The sequence below is a fragment of the Hypomesus nipponensis genome, chromosome 3, assembly GCF_054491055.1.
Source record: "Hypomesus nipponensis isolate SF chromosome 3, ASM5449105v1, whole genome shotgun sequence".
Lineage (NCBI taxonomy): Eukaryota > Metazoa > Chordata > Actinopteri > Osmeriformes > Osmeridae > Hypomesus > Hypomesus nipponensis.
In genome coordinates, this window is record NC_140363.1 from 54,443 (window position 1) to 68,819 (window position 14,377).

The window sequence follows — 14,377 nt, forward strand, 5'->3', positions numbered from 1 at the left end:
GATCAGCTTCGGGAAGATCTCGGGTGGCCAAGAGCTGACAACAAGGTAGCGTGGCCGAGCGGTCCAAGGCGCTGGATTAAGGCTCCAGTCTCTCCGGAGGCGTGGGTTCGAATCCCACCGCTGCCACTTTTGTAGGGTGCTAACGCCGTTTCGTTGCTTTCACGTCAGTAATTGGGTTTGAAAAGGTGAACTGTGGCTCGAAATGTTGTGCGGTCCTTGATGCTTTTTGGGGCATCGTAGGTATAGTGGCTCCATTCCCAGACAATACAAACCGTGAAGAGGCATTTTGTCTCTTGTGACGGTCGAACACATCCAGATTAGGCCAAGTGTTCCAAACTCGGCAGAAGTATATACCAGGCTTAGGGCAATCTCTTACTCGTTGGACGTAAGTCGTGGTGTAAAAAGTTGAACCGTGGCCCCAAATGCCGTGCGATCATGGAGGCCGTTGTGGGCATTGGTGGTATAGTGGCAAGCATAGCTGCCTTCCAAGCAGTTGACCCGGGTTCGATTCCCGGCCAATGCAGAAACTTAAGAAAGATGAGTTTTATCTTGTGACATTCAACCGCTTGCGGGCATTAGAAAAGTCTTATGAGCTCCTGGACAATCGATCAGCTTCGGGAAGATCTCGGGTTGCCTAGAGCTGACAACGGGGTAGCGTGGCCGAGCGGTCCAAGGCGCTGGATTTAGGCTCCAGTCTCTCCGGAGGCGTGGGTTCGAATCCCACCGCTGCCACTTTTGTAGGGTGCTAACGCCGTCTCGTTGCTTTCACGTCAGTAATTGGGTTTGAAAAGGTGAACTGTGGCTCGAAATGTTGTGCGGTCCTTGATGCTTTTTGGGGCATCGTAGGTATAGTGGCTCCATTCCCAGACAATACAAACCGTGAAGAGGCATTTTGTCTCTTGTGACGGTCGAACACATCCAGATTAGGCCAAGTGTTCCAAACTCGGCAGAAGTATATACCAGGCTTAGGGCAATCTCTTACTCGTTGGACGTAAGTCGTGGTGTGAAAAGTTGAACCGTGGCCCCAAATGCCGTGCGATCATGGAGGCCGTTGTGGGCATTGGTGGTATAGTGGCAAGCATAGCTGCCTTCCAAGCAGTTGACCCGGGTTCGATTCCCGGCCAATGCAGAAACTTAAGAAAGATGTGTTTTATCTTGTGACATTCAACCGCTTGCGGGCATTAGAAAAGTCTTATGAGCTCCTGGACAATCGATCAGCTTCGGGAAGATCTCGGGTGGCCAAGAGCTGACAACAAGGTAGCGTGGCCGAGCGGTCCAAGGCGCTGGATTAAGGCTCCAGTCTCTCCGGAGGCGTGGGTTCGAATCCCACCGCTGCCACTTTTGTAGGGTGCTAACGCCGTCTCGTTGCTTTCACGTCAGTAATTGGGTTTGAAAAGGTGAACTGTGGCTCGAAATGTTGTGCGGTCCTTGATGCTTTTTGGGGCATCGTAGGTATAGTGGCTCCATTCCCAGACAATACAAACCGTGAAGAGGCATTTTGTCTCTTGTGACGGTCGAACACATCCAGATTAGGCCAAGTGTTCCAAACTCGGCAGAAGTATATACCAGGCTTAGGGCAATCTCTTACTCGTTGGACGTAAGTCGTGGTGTGAAAAGTTGAACCGTGGCCCCAAATGCCGTGCGATCATGGAGGCCGTTGTGGGCATTGGTGGTATAGTGGCAAGCATAGCTGCCTTCCAAGCAGTTGACCCGGGTTCGATTCCCGGCCAATGCAGAAACTTAAGAAAGATGTGTTTTATCTTGTGACATTCAACCGCTTGCGGGCATTAGAAAAGTCTTATGAGCTCCTGGACAATCGATCAGCTTCGGGAAGATCTCGGGTTGCCTAGAGCTGACAACGGGGTAGCGTGGCCGAGCGGTCCAAGGCGCTGGATTTAGGCTCCAGTCTCTCCGGAGGCGTGGGTTCGAATCCCACCGCTGCCACTTTTGTAGGGTGCTAACGCCGTCTCGTTGCTTTCACGTCAGTAATTGGGTTTGAAAAGGTGAACTGTGGCTCGAAATGTTGTGCGGTCCTTGATGCTTTTTGGGGCATCGTAGGTATAGTGGCTCCATTCCCAGACAATACAAACCGTGAAGAGGCATTTTGTCTCTTGTGACGGTCGAACACATCCAGATTAGGCCAAGTGTTCCAAACTCGGCAGAAGTATATACCAGGCTTAGGGCAATCTCTTACTCGTTGGACGTAAGTCGTGGTGTGAAAAGTTGAACCGTGGCCCCAAATGCCGTGCGATCATGGAGGCCGTTGTGGGCATTGGTGGTATAGTGGCAAGCATAGCTGCCTTCCAAGCAGTTGACCCGGGTTCGATTCCCGGCCAATGCAGAAACTTAAGAAAGATGTGTTTTATCTTGTGACATTCAACCGCTTGCGGGCATTAGAAAAGTCTTATGAGCTCCTGGACAATCGATCAGCTTCGGGAAGATCTCGGGTGGCCAAGAGCTGACAACAAGGTAGCGTGGCCGAGCAGTCCAAGGCGCTGGATTAAGGCTCCAGTCTCTCCGGAGGCGTGGGTTCGAATCCCACCGCTGCCACTTTTGTAGGGTGCTAACGCCGTCTCGTTGCTTTCACGTCAGTAATTGGGTTTGAAAAGGTGAACTGTGGCTCGAAATGTTGTGCGGTCATTGATGCTTTTTGGGGCATCGTAGGTATAGTGGCTCCATTCCCAGACAATACAAACCGTGAAGAGGCATTTTGTCTCTTGTGACGGTCGAACACATCCAGATTAGGCCAAGTGTTCCAAACTCGGCAGAAGTATATACCAGGCTTAGGGCAATCTCTTACTCGTTGGACGTAAGTCGTGGTGTAAAAAGTTGAACCGTGGCCCCAAATGCCGTGCGATCATGGAGGCCGTTGTGGGCATTGGTGGTATAGTGGCAAGCATAGCTGCCTTCCAAGCAGTTGACCCGGGTTCGATTCCCGGCCAATGCAGAAACTTAAGAAAGATGTGTTTTATCTTGTGACATTCAACCGCTTGCGGGCATTAGAAAAGTCTTATGAGCTCCTGGACAATCGATCAGCTTCGGGAAGATCTCGGGTTGCCTAGAGCTGACAACGGGGTAGCGTGGCCGAGCGGTCCAAGGCGCTGGATTTAGGCTCCAGTCTCTCCGGAGGCGTGGGTTCGAATCCCACCGCTGCCACTTTTGTAGGGTGCTAACGCCGTCTCGTTGCTTTCACGTCAGTAATTGGGTTTGAAAAGGTGAACTGTGGCTCGAAATGTTGTGCGGTCCTTGATGCTTTTTGGGGCATCGTAGGTATAGTGGCTCCATTCCCAGACAATACAAACCGTGAAGAGGCATTTTGTCTCTTGTGACGGTCGAACACATCCAGATTAGGCCAAGTGTTCCAAACTCGGCAGAAGTATATACCAGGCTTAGGGCAATCTCTTACTCGTTGGACGTAAGTCGTGGTGTGAAAAGTTGAACCGTGGCCCCAAATGCCGTGCGATCATGGAGGCCGTTGTGGGCATTGGTGGTATAGTGGCAAGCATAGCTGCCTTCCAAGCAGTTGACCCGGGTTCGATTCCCGGCCAATGCAGAAACTTAAGAAAGATGTGTTTTATCTTGTGACATTCAACCGCTTGCGGGCATTAGAAAAGTCTTATGAGCTCCTGGACAATCGATCAGCTTCGGGAAGATCTCGGGTGGCCAAGAGCTGACAACAAGGTAGCGTGGCCGAGCGGTCCAAGGCGCTGGATTAAGGCTCCAGTCTCTCCGGAGGCGTGGGTTCGAATCCCACCGCTGCCACTTTTGTAGGGTGCTAACGCCGTCTCGTTGCTTTCACGTCAGTAATTGGGTTTGAAAAGGTGAACTGTGGCTCGAAATGTTGTGCGGTCCTTGATGCTTTTTGGGGCATCGTAGGTATAGTGGCTCCATTCCCAGACAATACAAACCGTGAAGAGGCATTTTGTCTCTTGTGACGGTCGAACACATCCAGATTAGGCCAAGTGTTCCAAACTCGGCAGAAGTATATACCAGGCTTAGGGCAATCTCTTACTCGTTGGACGTAAGTCGTGGTGTAAAAAGTTGAACCGTGGCCCCAAATGCCGTGCGATCATGGAGGCCGTTGTGGGCATTGGTGGTATAGTGGCAACCATAGCTGCCTTCCAAGCAGTTGACCCGGGTTCGATTCCCGGCCAATGCAGAAACTTAAGAAAGATGTGTTTTATCTTGTGACATTCAACCGCTTGCGGGCATTAGAAAAGTCTTATGAGCTCCTGGACAATCGATCAGCTTCGGGAAGATCTCGGGTTGCCTAGAGCTGACAACGGGGTAGCGTGGCCGAGCGGTCCAAGGCGCTGGATTTAGGCTCCAGTTTCTCCGGAGGCGTGGGTTCGAATCCCACCGCTGCCACTTTTGTAGGGTGCTAACGCCGTCTCGTTGCTTTCACGTCAGTAATTGGGTTTGAAAAGGTGAACTGTGGCTCAAAATGTTGTGCGGTCCTTGATGCTTTTTGGGGCATCGTAGGTATAGTGGCTCCATTCCCAGACAATACAAACCGTGAAGAGGCATTTTGTCTCTTGTGACGGTCGAACACATCCAGATTAGGCCAAGTGTTCCAAACTCGGCAGAAGTATATACCAGGCTTAGGGCAATCTCTTACTCGTTGGACGTAAGTCGTGGTGTAAAAAGTTGAACCGTGGCCCCAAATGCCGTGCGATCATGGAGGCCGTTGTGGGCATTGGTGGTATAGTGGCAAGCATAGCTGCCTTCCAAGCAGTTGACCCGGGTTCGATTCCCGGCCAATGCAGAAACTTAAGAAAGATGAGTTTTATCTTGTGACATTCAACCGCTTGCGGGCATTAGAAAAGTCTTATGAGCTCCTGGACAATCGATCAGCTTCGGGAAGATCTCGGGTTGCCTAGAGCTGACAACGGGGTAGCGTGGCCGAGCGGTCCAAGCCGCTGGATTTAGGCTCCAGTCTCTCCGGAGGCGTGGGTTCGAATCCCACCGCTGCCACTTTTGTAGGGTGCTAACGCCGTCTCGTTGCTTTCACGTCAGTAATTGGGTTTGAAAAGGTGAACTGTGGCTCGAAATGTTGTGCGGTCCTTGATGCTTTTTGGGGCATCGTAGGTATAGTGGCTCCATTCCCAGACAATACAAACCGTGAAGAGGCATTTTGTCTCTTGTGACGGTCGAACACATCCAGATTAGGCCAAGTGTTCCAAACTCGGCAGAAGTATATACCAGGCTTAGGGCAATCTCTTACTCGTTGGACGTAAGTCGTGGTGTGAAAAGTTGAACCGTGGCCCCAAATGCCGTGCGATCATGGAGGCCGTTGTGGGCATTGGTGGTATAGTGGCAAGCATAGCTGCCTTCCAAGCAGTTGACCCGGGTTTGATTCCCGGCCAATGCAGAAACTTAAGAAAGATGTGTTTTATCTTGTGACATTCAACCGCTTGCGGGCATTAGAAAAGTCTTATGAGCTCCTGGACAATAGATCAGCTTCGGGAAGATCTCGGGTGGCCAAGAGCTGACAACAAGGTAGCGTGGCCGAGCGGTCCAAGGCGCTGGATTAAGGCTCCAGTCTCTCCGGAGGCGTGGGTTCGAATCCCACCGCTGCCACTTTTGTAGGGTGCTAACGCCGTCTCGTTGCTTTCACGTCAGTAATTGGGTTTGAAAAGGTGAACTGTGGCTCGAAATGTTGTGCGGTCCTTGATGCTTTTTGGGGCATCGTAGGTATAGTGGCTCCATTCCCAGACAATACAAACCGTGAAGAGGCATTTTGTCTCTTGTGACGGTCGAACACATCCAGATTAGGCCAAGTGTTCCAAACTCGGCAGAAGTATATACCAGGCTTAGGGCAATCTCTTACTCGTTGGACGTAAGTCGTGGTGTAAAAAGTTGAACCGTGGCCCCAAATGCCGTGCGATCATGGAGGCCGTTGTGGGCATTGGTGGTATAGTGGCAAGCATAGCTGCCTTCCAAGCAGTTGACCCGGGTTCGATTCCCGGCCAATGCAGAAACTTAAGAAAGATGTGTTTTATCTTGTGACATTCAACCGCTTGCGGGCATTAGAAAAGTCTTATGAGCTCCTGGACAATCGATCAGCTTCGGGAAGATCTCGGGTTGCCTAGAGCTGACAACGGGGTAGCGTGGCCGAGCGGTCCAAGGCGCTGGATTTAGGCTCCAGTCTCTCCGGAGGCGTGGGTTCGAATCCCACCGCTGCCACTTTTGTAGGGTGCTAACGCCGTCTCGTTGCTTTCACGTCAGTAATTGGGTTTGAAAAGGTGAACTGTGGCTCGAAATGTTGTGCGGTCCTTGATGCTTTTTGGGGCATCGTAGGTATAGTGGCTCCATTCCCAGACAATACAAACCGTGAAGAGGCATTTTGTCTCTTGTGACGGTCGAACACATCCAGATTAGGCCAAGTGTTCCAAACTCGGCAGAAGTATATACCAGGCTTAGGGCAATCTCTTACTCGTTGGACGTAAGTCGTGGTGTGAAAAGTTGAACCGTGGCCCCAAATGCCGTGCGATCATGGAGGCCGTTGTGGGCATTGGTGGTATAGTGGCAAGCATAGCTGCCTTCCAAGCAGTTGACCCGGGTTCGATTCCCGGCCAATGCAGAAACTTAAGAAAGATGTGTTTTATCTTGTGACATTCAACCGCTTGCGGGCATTAGAAAAGTCTTATGAGCTCCTGGACAATCGATCAGCTTCGGGAAGATCTCGGGTGGCCAAGAGCTGACAACAAGGTAGCGTGGCCGAGCGGTCCAAGGCGCTGGATTAAGGCTCCAGTCTCTCCGGAGGCGTGGGTTCGAATCCCACCGCTGCCACTTTTGTAGGGTGCTAACGCCGTCTCGTTGCTTTCACGTCAGTAATTGGGTTTGAAAAGGTGAACTGTGGCTCGAAATGTTGTGCGGTCCTTGATGCTTTTTGGGGCATCGTAGGTATAGTGGCTCCATTCCCAGACAATACAAACCGTGAAGAGGCATTTTGTCTCTTGTGACGGTCGAACACATCCAGATTAGGCCAAGTGTTCCAAACTCGGCAGAAGTATATACCAGGCTTAGGGCAATCTCTTACTCGTTGGACGTAAGTCGTGGTGTAAAAAGTTGAACCGTGGCCCCAAATGCCGTGCGATCATGGAGGCCGTTGTGGGCATTGGTGGTATAGTGGCAAGCATAGCTGCCTTCCAAGCAGTTGACCCGGGTTCGATTCCCGGCCAATGCAGAAACTTAAGAAAGATGTGTTTTATCTTGTGACATTCAACCGCTTGCGGGCATTAGAAAAGTCTTATGAGCTCCTGGACAATCGATCAGCTTCGGGAAGATCTCGGGTTGCCTAGAGCTGACAACGGGGTAGCGTGGCCGAGCGGTCCAAGGCGCTGGATTTAGGCTCCAGTCTCTCCGGAGGCGTGGGTTCGAATCCCACCGCTGCCACTTTTGTAGGGTGCTAACGCCGTCTCGTTGCTTTCACGTCAGTAATTGGGTTTGAAAAGGTGAACTGTGGCTCGAAATGTTGTGCGGTCCTTGATGCTTTTTGGGGCATCGTAGGTATAGTGGCTCCATTCCCAGACAATACAAACCGTGAAGAGGCATTTTGTCTCTTGTGACGGTCGAACACATCCAGATTAGGCCAAGTGTTCCAAACTCGGCAGAAGTATATACCAGGCTTAGGGCAATCTCTTACTCGTTGGACGTAAGTCGTGGTGTGAAAAGTTGAACCGTGGCCCCAAATGCCGTGCGATCATGGAGGCCGTTGTGGGCATTGGTGGTATAGTGGCAAGCATAGCTGCCTTCCAAGCAGTTGACCCGGGTTCGATTCCCGGCCAATGCAGAAACTTAAGAAAGATGTGTTTTATCTTGTGACATTCAACCGCTTGCGGGCATTAGAAAAGTCTTATGAGCTCCTGGACAATCGATCAGCTTCGGGAAGATCTCGGGTGGCCAAGAGCTGACAACAAGGTAGCGTGGCCGAGCGGTCCAAGGCGCTGGATTAAGGCTCCAGTCTCTCCGGAGGCGTGGGTTCGAATCCCACCGCTGCCACTTTTGTAGGGTGCTAACGCCGTCTCGTTGCTTTCACGTCAGTAATTGGGTTTGAAAAGGTGAACTGTGGCTCGAAATGTTGTGCGGTCCTTGATGCTTTTTGGGGCATCGTAGGTATAGTGGCTCCATTCCCAGACAATACAAACCGTGAAGAGGCATTTTGTCTCTTGTGACGGTCGAACACATCCAGATTAGGCCAAGTGTTCCAAACTCGGCAGAAGTATATACCAGGCTTAGGGCAATCTCTTACTCGTTGGACGTAAGTCGTGGTGTAAAAAGTTGAACCGTGGCCCCAAATGCCGTGCGATCATGGAGGCCGTTGTGGGCATTGGTGGTATAGTGGCAAGCATAGCTGCCTTCCAAGCAGTTGACCCGGGTTCGATTCCCGGCCAATGCAGAAACTTAAGAAAGATGTGTTTTATCTTGTGACATTCAACCGCTTGCGGGCATTAGAAAAGTCTTATGAGCTCCTGGACAATCGATCAGCTTCGGGAAGATCTCGGGTTGCCTAGAGCTGACAACGGGGTAGCGTGGCCGAGCGGTCCAAGGCGCTGGATTTAGGCTCCAGTCTCTCCGGAGGCGTGGGTTCGAATCCCACCGCTGCCACTTTTGTAGGGTGCTAACGCCGTCTCGTTGCTTTCACGTCAGTAATTGGGTTTGAAAAGGTGAACTGTGGCTCGAAATGTTGTGCGGTCCTTGATGCTTTTTGGGGCATCGTAGGTATAGTGGCTCCATTCCCAGACAATACAAACCGTGAAGAGGCATTTTGTCTCTTGTGACGGTCGAACACATCCAGATTAGGCCAAGTGTTCCAAACTCGGCAGAAGTATATACCAGGCTTAGGGCAATCTCTTACTCGTTGGACGTAAGTCGTGGTGTGAAAAGTTGAACCCTGGCCCCAAATGCCGTGCGATCATGGAGGCCGTTGTGGGCATTGGTGGTATAGTGGCAAGCATAGCTGCCTTCCAAGCAGTTGACCCGGGTTCGATTCCCGGCCAATGCAGAAACTTAAGAAAGATGTGTTTTATCTTGTGACATTCAACCGCTTGCGGGCATTAGAAAAGTCTTATGAGCTCCTGGACAATCGATCAGCTTCGGGAAGATCTCGGGTGGCCAAGAGCTGACAACAAGGTAGCGTGGCCGAGCGGTCAAAGGCGCTGGATTAAGGCTCCAGTCTCTCCGGAGGCGTGGGTTCGAATCCCACCGCTGCCACTTTTGTAGGGTGCTAACGCCGTCTCGTTGCTTTCACGTCAGTAATTGGGTTTGAAAAGGTGAACTGTGGCTCGAAATGTTGTGCGGTCCTTGATGCTTTTTGGGGCATCGTAGGTATAGTGGCTCCATTCCCAGACAATACAAACCGTGAAGAGGCATTTTGTCTCTTGTGACGGTCGAACACATCCAGATTAGGCCAAGTGTTCCAAACTCGGCAGAAGTATATACCAGGCTTAGGGCAATCTCTTACTCGTTGGACGTAAGTCGTGGTGTAAAAAGTTGAACCGTGGCCCCAAATGCCGTGCGATCATGGAGGCCGTTGTGGGCATTGGTGGTATAGTGGCAAGCATAGCTGCCTTCCAAGCAGTTGACCCGGGTTCGATTCCCGGCCAATGCAGAAACTTAAGAAAGATGTGTTTTATCTTGTGACATTCAACCGCTTGCGGGCATTAGAAAAGTCTTATGAGCTCCTGGACAATCGATCAGCTTCGGGAAGATCTCGGGTTGCCTAGAGCTGACAACGGGGTAGCGTGGCCGAGCGGTCCAAGGCGCTGGATTTAGGCTCCAGTCTCTCCGGAGGCGTGGGTTCGAATCCCACCGCTGCCACTTTTGTAGGGTGCTAACGCCGTCTCGTTGCTTTCACGTCAGTAATTGGGTTTGAAAAGGTGAACTGTGGCTCGAAATGTTGTGCGGTCCTTGATGCTTTTTGGGGCATCGTAGGTATAGTGGCTCCATTCCCAGACAATACAAACCGTGAAGAGGCATTTTGTCTCTTGTGACGGTCGAACACATCCAGATTAGGCCAAGTGTTCCAAACTCGGCAGAAGTATATACCAGGCTTAGGGCAATCTCTTACTCGTTGGACGTAAGTCGTGGTGTGAAAAGTTGAACCCTGGCCCCAAATGCCGTGCGATCATGGAGGCCGTTGTGGGCATTGGTGGTATAGTGGCAAGCATAGCTGCCTTCCAAGCAGTTGACCCGGGTTCGATTCCCGGCCAATGCAGAAACTTAAGAAAGATGTGTTTTATCTTGTGACATTCAACCGCTTGCGGGCATTAGAAAAGTCTTATGAGCTCCTGGACAATCGATCAGCTTCGGGAAGATCTCGGGTGGCCAAGAGCTGACAACAAGGTAGCGTGGCCGAGCGGTCAAAGGCGCTGGATTAAGGCTCCAGTCTCTCCGGAGGCGTGGGTTCGAATCCCACCGCTGCCACTTTTGTAGGGTGCTAACGCCGTCTCGTTGCTTTCACGTCAGTAATTGGGTTTGAAAAGGTGAACTGTGGCTCGAAATGTTGTGCGGTCCTTGATGCTTTTTGGGGCATCGTAGGTATAGTGGCTCCATTCCCAGACAATACAAACCGTGAAGAGGCATTTTGTCTCTTGTGACGGTCGAACACATCCAGATTAGGCCAAGTGTTCCAAACTCGGCAGAAGTATATACCAGGCTTAGGGCAATCTCTTACTCGTTGGACGTAAGTCGTGGTGTAAAAAGTTGAACCGTGGCCCCAAATGCCGTGCGATCATGGAGGCCGTTGTGGGCATTGGTGGTATAGTGGCAAGCATAGCTGCCTTCCAAGCAGTTGACCCGGGTTCGATTCCCGGCCAATGCAGAAACTTAAGAAAGATGTGTTTTATCTTGTGACATTCAACCGCTTGCGGGCATTAGAAAAGTCTTATGAGCTCCTGGACAATCGATCAGCTTCGGGAAGATCTCGGGTTGCCTAGAGCTGACAACGGGGTAGCGTGGCCGAGCGGTCCAAGGCGCTGGATTTAGGCTCCAGTCTCTCCGGAGGCGTGGGTTCGAATCCCACCGCTGCCACTTTTGTAGGGTGCTAACGCCGTCTCGTTGCTTTCACGTCAGTAATTGGGTTTGAAAAGGTGAACTGTGGCTCGAAATGTTGTGCGGTCCTTGATGCTTTTTGGGGCATCGTAGGTATAGTGGCTCCATTCCCAGACAATACAAACCGTGAAGAGGCATTTTGTCTCTTGTGACGGTCGAACACATCCAGATTAGGCCAAGTGTTCCAAACTCGGCAGAAGTATATACCAGGCTTAGGGCAATCTCTTACTCGTTGGACGTAAGTCGTGGTGTGAAAAGTTGAACCCTGGCCCCAAATGCCGTGCGATCATGGAGGCCGTTGTGGGCATTGGTGGTATAGTGGCAAGCATAGCTGCCTTCCAAGCAGTTGACCCGGGTTCGATTCCCGGCCAATGCAGAAACTTAAGAAAGATGTGTTTTATCTTGTGACATTCAACCGCTTGCGGGCATTAGAAAAGTCTTATGAGCTCCTGGACAATCGATCAGCTTCGGGAAGATCTCGGGTGGCCAAGAGCTGACAACAAGGTAGCGTGGCCGAGCGGTCCAAGGCGCTGGATTAAGGCTCCAGTCTCTCCGGAGGCGTGGGTTCGAATCCCACCGCTGCCACTTTTGTAGGGTGCTAACGCCGTCTCGTTGCTTTCACGTCAGTAATTGGGTTTGAAAAGGTGAACTGTGGCTCGAAATGTTGTGCGGTCCTTGATGCTTTTTGGGGCATCGTAGGTATAGTGGCTCCATTCCCAGACAATACAAACCGTGAAGAGGCATTTTGTCTCTTGTGACGGTCGAACACATCCAGATTAGGCCAAGTGTTCCAAACTCGGCAGAAGTATATACCAGGCTTAGGGCAATCTCTTACTCGTTGGACGTAAGTCGTGGTGTGAAAAGTTGAACCGTGGCCCCAAATGCCGTGCGATCATGGAGGCCGTTGTGGGCATTGGTGGTATAGTGGCAAGCATAGCTGCCTTCCAAGCAGTTGACCCGGGTTCGATTCCCGGCCAATGCAGAAACTTAAGAAAGATGTGTTTTATCTTGTGACATTCAACCGCTTGCGGGCATTAGAAAAGTCTTATGAGCTCCTGGACAATCGATCAGCTTCGGGAAGATCTCGGGTTGCCTAGAGCTGACAACGGGGTAGCGTGGCCGAGCGGTCCAAGGCGCTGGATTTAGGCTCCAGTCTCTCCGGAGGCGTGGGTTCGAATCCCACCGCTGCCACTTTTGTAGGGTGCTAACGCCGTCTCGTTGCTTTCACGTCAGTAATTGGGTTTGAAAAGGTGAACTGTGGCTCGAAATGTTGTGCGGTCCTTGATGCTTTTTGGGGCATCGTAGGTATAGTGGCTCCATTCCCAGACAATACAAACCGTGAAGAGGCATTTTGTCTCTTGTGACGGTCGAACACATCCAGATTAGGCCAAGTGTTCCAAACTCGGCAGAAGTATATACCAGGCTTAGGGCAATCTCTTACTCGTTGGACGTAAGTCGTGGTGTGAAAAGTTGAACCGTGGCCCCAAATGCCGTGCGATCATGGAGGCCGTTGTGGGCATTGGTGGTATAGTGGCAAGCATAGCTGCCTTCCAAGCAGTTGACCCGGGTTCGATTCCCGGCCAATGCAGAAACTTAAGAAAGATGTGTTTTATCTTGTGACATTCAACCGCTTGCGGGCATTAGAAAAGTCTTATGAGCTCCTGGACAATCGATCAGCTTCGGGAAGATCTCGGGTGGCCAAGAGCTGACAACAAGGTAGCGTGGCCGAGCGGTCCAAGGCGCTGGATTAAGGCTCCAGTCTCTCCGGAGGCGTGGGTTCGAATCCCACCGCTGCCACTTTTGTAGGGTGCTAACGCCGTCTCGTTGCTTTCACGTCAGTAATTGGGTTTGAAAAGGTGAACTGTGGCTCGAAATGTTGTGCGGTCCTTGATGCTTTTTGGGGCATCGTAGGTATAGTGGCTCCATTCCCAGACAATACAAACCGTGAAGAGGCATTTTGTCTCTTGTGACGGTCGAACACATCCAGATTAGGCCAAGTGTTCCAAACTCGGCAGAAGTATATACCAGGCTTAGGGCAATCTCTTACTCGTTGGACGTAAGTCGTGGTGTGAAAAGTTGAACCGTGGCCCCAAATGCCGTGCGATCATGGAGGCCGTTGTGGGCATTGGTGGTATAGTGGCAAGCATAGCTGCCTTCCAAGCAGTTGACCCGGGTTTGATTCCCGGCCAATGCAGAAACTTAAGAAAGATGTGTTTTATCTTGTGACATTCAACCGCTTGCGGGCATTAGAAAAGTCTTATGAGCTCCTGGACAATCGATCAGCTTCGGGAAGATCTCGGGTGGCGAAGAGCTGACAACAAGGTAGCGTGGCCGAGCGGTCCAAGGCGCTGGATTAAGGCTCCAGTCTCTCCGGAGGCGTGGGTTCGAATCCCACCGCTGCCACTTTTGTAGGGTGCTAACGCCGTCTCGTTGCTTTCACGTCAGTAATTGGGTTTGAAAAGGTGAACTGTGGCTCGAAATGTTGTGCGGTCCTTGATGCTTTTTGGGGCATCGTAGGTATAGTGGCTCCATTCCCAGACAATACAAACCGTGAAGAGGCATTTTGTCTCTTGTGACGGTCGAACACATCCAGATTAGGCCAAGTGTTCCAAACTCGGCAGAAGTATATACCAGGCTTAGGGCAATCTCTTACTCGTTGGACGTAAGTCGTGGTGTGAAAAGTTGAACCGTGGCCCCAAATGCCGTGCGATCATGGAGGCCGTTGTGGGCATTGGTGGTATAGTGGCAAGCATAGCTGCCTTCCAAGCAGTTGACCCGGGTTTGATTCCCGGCCAATGCAGAAACTTAAGAAAGATGTGTTTTATCTTGTGACATTCAACCGCTTGCGGGCATTAGAAAAGTCTTATGAGCTCCTGGACAATCGATCAGCTTCGGGAAGATCTCGGGTGGCCAAGAGCTGACAACAAGGTAGCGTGGCCGAGCGGTCCAAGGCGCTGGATTAAGGCTCCAGTCTCTCCGGAGGCGTGGGTTCGAATCCCACTGCTGCCACTTTTGTAGGGTGCTAACGCCGTCTCGTTGCTTTCACGTCAGTAATTGGGTTTGAAAAGGTGAACTGTGGCTCGAAATGTTGTGCGGTCCTTGATGCTTTTTGGGGCATCGTAGGTATAGTGGCTCCATTCCCAGACAATACAAACCGTGAAGAGGCATTTTGTCTCTTGTGACGGTCGAACACATCCAGATTAGGCCAAGTGTTCCAAACTCGGCAGAAGTATATACCAGGCTTAGGGCAATCTCTTACTCGTTGGACGTAAGTCGTGGTGTAAAAAGTTGAACCGTGGCCCCAAATGCCGTGCGATCATGG

The 14,377-nt window shown here is 51.3% G+C and overlaps 47 non-coding genes across 47 annotated transcripts; all 47 read left to right on the forward strand.

Annotated features, from left to right (window-relative positions):
• Positions 1 to 44: 44 nt before the first annotated feature.
• On the forward strand, positions 45 to 126 carry trnal-aag (transfer RNA leucine (anticodon AAG)). Its single transcript has one exon. It is a non-coding gene; the product is annotated as a tRNA-Leu (tRNA).
• A 325-nt stretch (positions 127 to 451) lies between these two features.
• Positions 452 to 523, forward strand: trnag-ucc (transfer RNA glycine (anticodon UCC)). Its single transcript has one exon. It is a non-coding gene; the product is annotated as a tRNA-Gly (tRNA).
• A 127-nt stretch (positions 524 to 650) lies between these two features.
• On the forward strand, positions 651 to 732 carry trnal-uag (transfer RNA leucine (anticodon UAG)). The gene has a single exon. It is a non-coding gene; the product is annotated as a tRNA-Leu (tRNA).
• A 325-nt stretch (positions 733 to 1,057) lies between these two features.
• On the forward strand, positions 1,058 to 1,129 carry trnag-ucc (transfer RNA glycine (anticodon UCC)). The gene has a single exon. It is a non-coding gene; the product is annotated as a tRNA-Gly (tRNA).
• Positions 1,130 to 1,256: 127 nt separating this feature from the next.
• Positions 1,257 to 1,338, forward strand: trnal-aag (transfer RNA leucine (anticodon AAG)). Its single transcript has one exon. It is a non-coding gene; the product is annotated as a tRNA-Leu (tRNA).
• A 325-nt stretch (positions 1,339 to 1,663) lies between these two features.
• trnag-ucc (transfer RNA glycine (anticodon UCC)) lies at positions 1,664 to 1,735 on the forward strand. The gene has a single exon. It is a non-coding gene; the product is annotated as a tRNA-Gly (tRNA).
• A 127-nt stretch (positions 1,736 to 1,862) lies between these two features.
• Positions 1,863 to 1,944, forward strand: trnal-uag (transfer RNA leucine (anticodon UAG)). The gene has a single exon. It is a non-coding gene; the product is annotated as a tRNA-Leu (tRNA).
• Positions 1,945 to 2,269: 325 nt separating this feature from the next.
• trnag-ucc (transfer RNA glycine (anticodon UCC)) lies at positions 2,270 to 2,341 on the forward strand. The gene has a single exon. It is a non-coding gene; the product is annotated as a tRNA-Gly (tRNA).
• Positions 2,342 to 2,468: 127 nt separating this feature from the next.
• trnal-aag (transfer RNA leucine (anticodon AAG)) lies at positions 2,469 to 2,550 on the forward strand. The gene has a single exon. It is a non-coding gene; the product is annotated as a tRNA-Leu (tRNA).
• Positions 2,551 to 2,875: 325 nt separating this feature from the next.
• On the forward strand, positions 2,876 to 2,947 carry trnag-ucc (transfer RNA glycine (anticodon UCC)). Its single transcript has one exon. It is a non-coding gene; the product is annotated as a tRNA-Gly (tRNA).
• Positions 2,948 to 3,074: 127 nt separating this feature from the next.
• On the forward strand, positions 3,075 to 3,156 carry trnal-uag (transfer RNA leucine (anticodon UAG)). The gene has a single exon. It is a non-coding gene; the product is annotated as a tRNA-Leu (tRNA).
• Positions 3,157 to 3,481: 325 nt separating this feature from the next.
• trnag-ucc (transfer RNA glycine (anticodon UCC)) lies at positions 3,482 to 3,553 on the forward strand. Its single transcript has one exon. It is a non-coding gene; the product is annotated as a tRNA-Gly (tRNA).
• A 127-nt stretch (positions 3,554 to 3,680) lies between these two features.
• trnal-aag (transfer RNA leucine (anticodon AAG)) lies at positions 3,681 to 3,762 on the forward strand. Its single transcript has one exon. It is a non-coding gene; the product is annotated as a tRNA-Leu (tRNA).
• Positions 3,763 to 4,087: 325 nt separating this feature from the next.
• trnag-ucc (transfer RNA glycine (anticodon UCC)) lies at positions 4,088 to 4,159 on the forward strand. The gene has a single exon. It is a non-coding gene; the product is annotated as a tRNA-Gly (tRNA).
• Positions 4,160 to 4,286: 127 nt separating this feature from the next.
• trnal-uag (transfer RNA leucine (anticodon UAG)) lies at positions 4,287 to 4,368 on the forward strand. Its single transcript has one exon. It is a non-coding gene; the product is annotated as a tRNA-Leu (tRNA).
• A 325-nt stretch (positions 4,369 to 4,693) lies between these two features.
• Positions 4,694 to 4,765, forward strand: trnag-ucc (transfer RNA glycine (anticodon UCC)). Its single transcript has one exon. It is a non-coding gene; the product is annotated as a tRNA-Gly (tRNA).
• A 127-nt stretch (positions 4,766 to 4,892) lies between these two features.
• trnal-uag (transfer RNA leucine (anticodon UAG)) lies at positions 4,893 to 4,974 on the forward strand. The gene has a single exon. It is a non-coding gene; the product is annotated as a tRNA-Leu (tRNA).
• Positions 4,975 to 5,299: 325 nt separating this feature from the next.
• On the forward strand, positions 5,300 to 5,371 carry trnag-ucc (transfer RNA glycine (anticodon UCC)). The gene has a single exon. It is a non-coding gene; the product is annotated as a tRNA-Gly (tRNA).
• A 127-nt stretch (positions 5,372 to 5,498) lies between these two features.
• On the forward strand, positions 5,499 to 5,580 carry trnal-aag (transfer RNA leucine (anticodon AAG)). The gene has a single exon. It is a non-coding gene; the product is annotated as a tRNA-Leu (tRNA).
• Positions 5,581 to 5,905: 325 nt separating this feature from the next.
• Positions 5,906 to 5,977, forward strand: trnag-ucc (transfer RNA glycine (anticodon UCC)). The gene has a single exon. It is a non-coding gene; the product is annotated as a tRNA-Gly (tRNA).
• A 127-nt stretch (positions 5,978 to 6,104) lies between these two features.
• trnal-uag (transfer RNA leucine (anticodon UAG)) lies at positions 6,105 to 6,186 on the forward strand. The gene has a single exon. It is a non-coding gene; the product is annotated as a tRNA-Leu (tRNA).
• Positions 6,187 to 6,511: 325 nt separating this feature from the next.
• Positions 6,512 to 6,583, forward strand: trnag-ucc (transfer RNA glycine (anticodon UCC)). Its single transcript has one exon. It is a non-coding gene; the product is annotated as a tRNA-Gly (tRNA).
• Positions 6,584 to 6,710: 127 nt separating this feature from the next.
• On the forward strand, positions 6,711 to 6,792 carry trnal-aag (transfer RNA leucine (anticodon AAG)). Its single transcript has one exon. It is a non-coding gene; the product is annotated as a tRNA-Leu (tRNA).
• A 325-nt stretch (positions 6,793 to 7,117) lies between these two features.
• trnag-ucc (transfer RNA glycine (anticodon UCC)) lies at positions 7,118 to 7,189 on the forward strand. The gene has a single exon. It is a non-coding gene; the product is annotated as a tRNA-Gly (tRNA).
• A 127-nt stretch (positions 7,190 to 7,316) lies between these two features.
• trnal-uag (transfer RNA leucine (anticodon UAG)) lies at positions 7,317 to 7,398 on the forward strand. The gene has a single exon. It is a non-coding gene; the product is annotated as a tRNA-Leu (tRNA).
• A 325-nt stretch (positions 7,399 to 7,723) lies between these two features.
• On the forward strand, positions 7,724 to 7,795 carry trnag-ucc (transfer RNA glycine (anticodon UCC)). The gene has a single exon. It is a non-coding gene; the product is annotated as a tRNA-Gly (tRNA).
• A 127-nt stretch (positions 7,796 to 7,922) lies between these two features.
• Positions 7,923 to 8,004, forward strand: trnal-aag (transfer RNA leucine (anticodon AAG)). Its single transcript has one exon. It is a non-coding gene; the product is annotated as a tRNA-Leu (tRNA).
• A 325-nt stretch (positions 8,005 to 8,329) lies between these two features.
• trnag-ucc (transfer RNA glycine (anticodon UCC)) lies at positions 8,330 to 8,401 on the forward strand. The gene has a single exon. It is a non-coding gene; the product is annotated as a tRNA-Gly (tRNA).
• A 127-nt stretch (positions 8,402 to 8,528) lies between these two features.
• trnal-uag (transfer RNA leucine (anticodon UAG)) lies at positions 8,529 to 8,610 on the forward strand. The gene has a single exon. It is a non-coding gene; the product is annotated as a tRNA-Leu (tRNA).
• A 325-nt stretch (positions 8,611 to 8,935) lies between these two features.
• trnag-ucc (transfer RNA glycine (anticodon UCC)) lies at positions 8,936 to 9,007 on the forward strand. The gene has a single exon. It is a non-coding gene; the product is annotated as a tRNA-Gly (tRNA).
• A 127-nt stretch (positions 9,008 to 9,134) lies between these two features.
• On the forward strand, positions 9,135 to 9,216 carry trnal-aag (transfer RNA leucine (anticodon AAG)). Its single transcript has one exon. It is a non-coding gene; the product is annotated as a tRNA-Leu (tRNA).
• Positions 9,217 to 9,541: 325 nt separating this feature from the next.
• trnag-ucc (transfer RNA glycine (anticodon UCC)) lies at positions 9,542 to 9,613 on the forward strand. The gene has a single exon. It is a non-coding gene; the product is annotated as a tRNA-Gly (tRNA).
• A 127-nt stretch (positions 9,614 to 9,740) lies between these two features.
• On the forward strand, positions 9,741 to 9,822 carry trnal-uag (transfer RNA leucine (anticodon UAG)). Its single transcript has one exon. It is a non-coding gene; the product is annotated as a tRNA-Leu (tRNA).
• A 325-nt stretch (positions 9,823 to 10,147) lies between these two features.
• trnag-ucc (transfer RNA glycine (anticodon UCC)) lies at positions 10,148 to 10,219 on the forward strand. The gene has a single exon. It is a non-coding gene; the product is annotated as a tRNA-Gly (tRNA).
• A 127-nt stretch (positions 10,220 to 10,346) lies between these two features.
• On the forward strand, positions 10,347 to 10,428 carry trnal-aag (transfer RNA leucine (anticodon AAG)). Its single transcript has one exon. It is a non-coding gene; the product is annotated as a tRNA-Leu (tRNA).
• A 325-nt stretch (positions 10,429 to 10,753) lies between these two features.
• On the forward strand, positions 10,754 to 10,825 carry trnag-ucc (transfer RNA glycine (anticodon UCC)). The gene has a single exon. It is a non-coding gene; the product is annotated as a tRNA-Gly (tRNA).
• A 127-nt stretch (positions 10,826 to 10,952) lies between these two features.
• trnal-uag (transfer RNA leucine (anticodon UAG)) lies at positions 10,953 to 11,034 on the forward strand. The gene has a single exon. It is a non-coding gene; the product is annotated as a tRNA-Leu (tRNA).
• Positions 11,035 to 11,359: 325 nt separating this feature from the next.
• trnag-ucc (transfer RNA glycine (anticodon UCC)) lies at positions 11,360 to 11,431 on the forward strand. Its single transcript has one exon. It is a non-coding gene; the product is annotated as a tRNA-Gly (tRNA).
• A 127-nt stretch (positions 11,432 to 11,558) lies between these two features.
• trnal-aag (transfer RNA leucine (anticodon AAG)) lies at positions 11,559 to 11,640 on the forward strand. Its single transcript has one exon. It is a non-coding gene; the product is annotated as a tRNA-Leu (tRNA).
• A 325-nt stretch (positions 11,641 to 11,965) lies between these two features.
• On the forward strand, positions 11,966 to 12,037 carry trnag-ucc (transfer RNA glycine (anticodon UCC)). The gene has a single exon. It is a non-coding gene; the product is annotated as a tRNA-Gly (tRNA).
• Positions 12,038 to 12,164: 127 nt separating this feature from the next.
• trnal-uag (transfer RNA leucine (anticodon UAG)) lies at positions 12,165 to 12,246 on the forward strand. Its single transcript has one exon. It is a non-coding gene; the product is annotated as a tRNA-Leu (tRNA).
• A 325-nt stretch (positions 12,247 to 12,571) lies between these two features.
• On the forward strand, positions 12,572 to 12,643 carry trnag-ucc (transfer RNA glycine (anticodon UCC)). The gene has a single exon. It is a non-coding gene; the product is annotated as a tRNA-Gly (tRNA).
• Positions 12,644 to 12,770: 127 nt separating this feature from the next.
• On the forward strand, positions 12,771 to 12,852 carry trnal-aag (transfer RNA leucine (anticodon AAG)). The gene has a single exon. It is a non-coding gene; the product is annotated as a tRNA-Leu (tRNA).
• Positions 12,853 to 13,177: 325 nt separating this feature from the next.
• Positions 13,178 to 13,249, forward strand: trnag-ucc (transfer RNA glycine (anticodon UCC)). The gene has a single exon. It is a non-coding gene; the product is annotated as a tRNA-Gly (tRNA).
• A 127-nt stretch (positions 13,250 to 13,376) lies between these two features.
• Positions 13,377 to 13,458, forward strand: trnal-aag (transfer RNA leucine (anticodon AAG)). The gene has a single exon. It is a non-coding gene; the product is annotated as a tRNA-Leu (tRNA).
• Positions 13,459 to 13,783: 325 nt separating this feature from the next.
• trnag-ucc (transfer RNA glycine (anticodon UCC)) lies at positions 13,784 to 13,855 on the forward strand. Its single transcript has one exon. It is a non-coding gene; the product is annotated as a tRNA-Gly (tRNA).
• Positions 13,856 to 13,982: 127 nt separating this feature from the next.
• trnal-aag (transfer RNA leucine (anticodon AAG)) lies at positions 13,983 to 14,064 on the forward strand. Its single transcript has one exon. It is a non-coding gene; the product is annotated as a tRNA-Leu (tRNA).
• Positions 14,065 to 14,377: the final 313 nt, after the last annotated feature.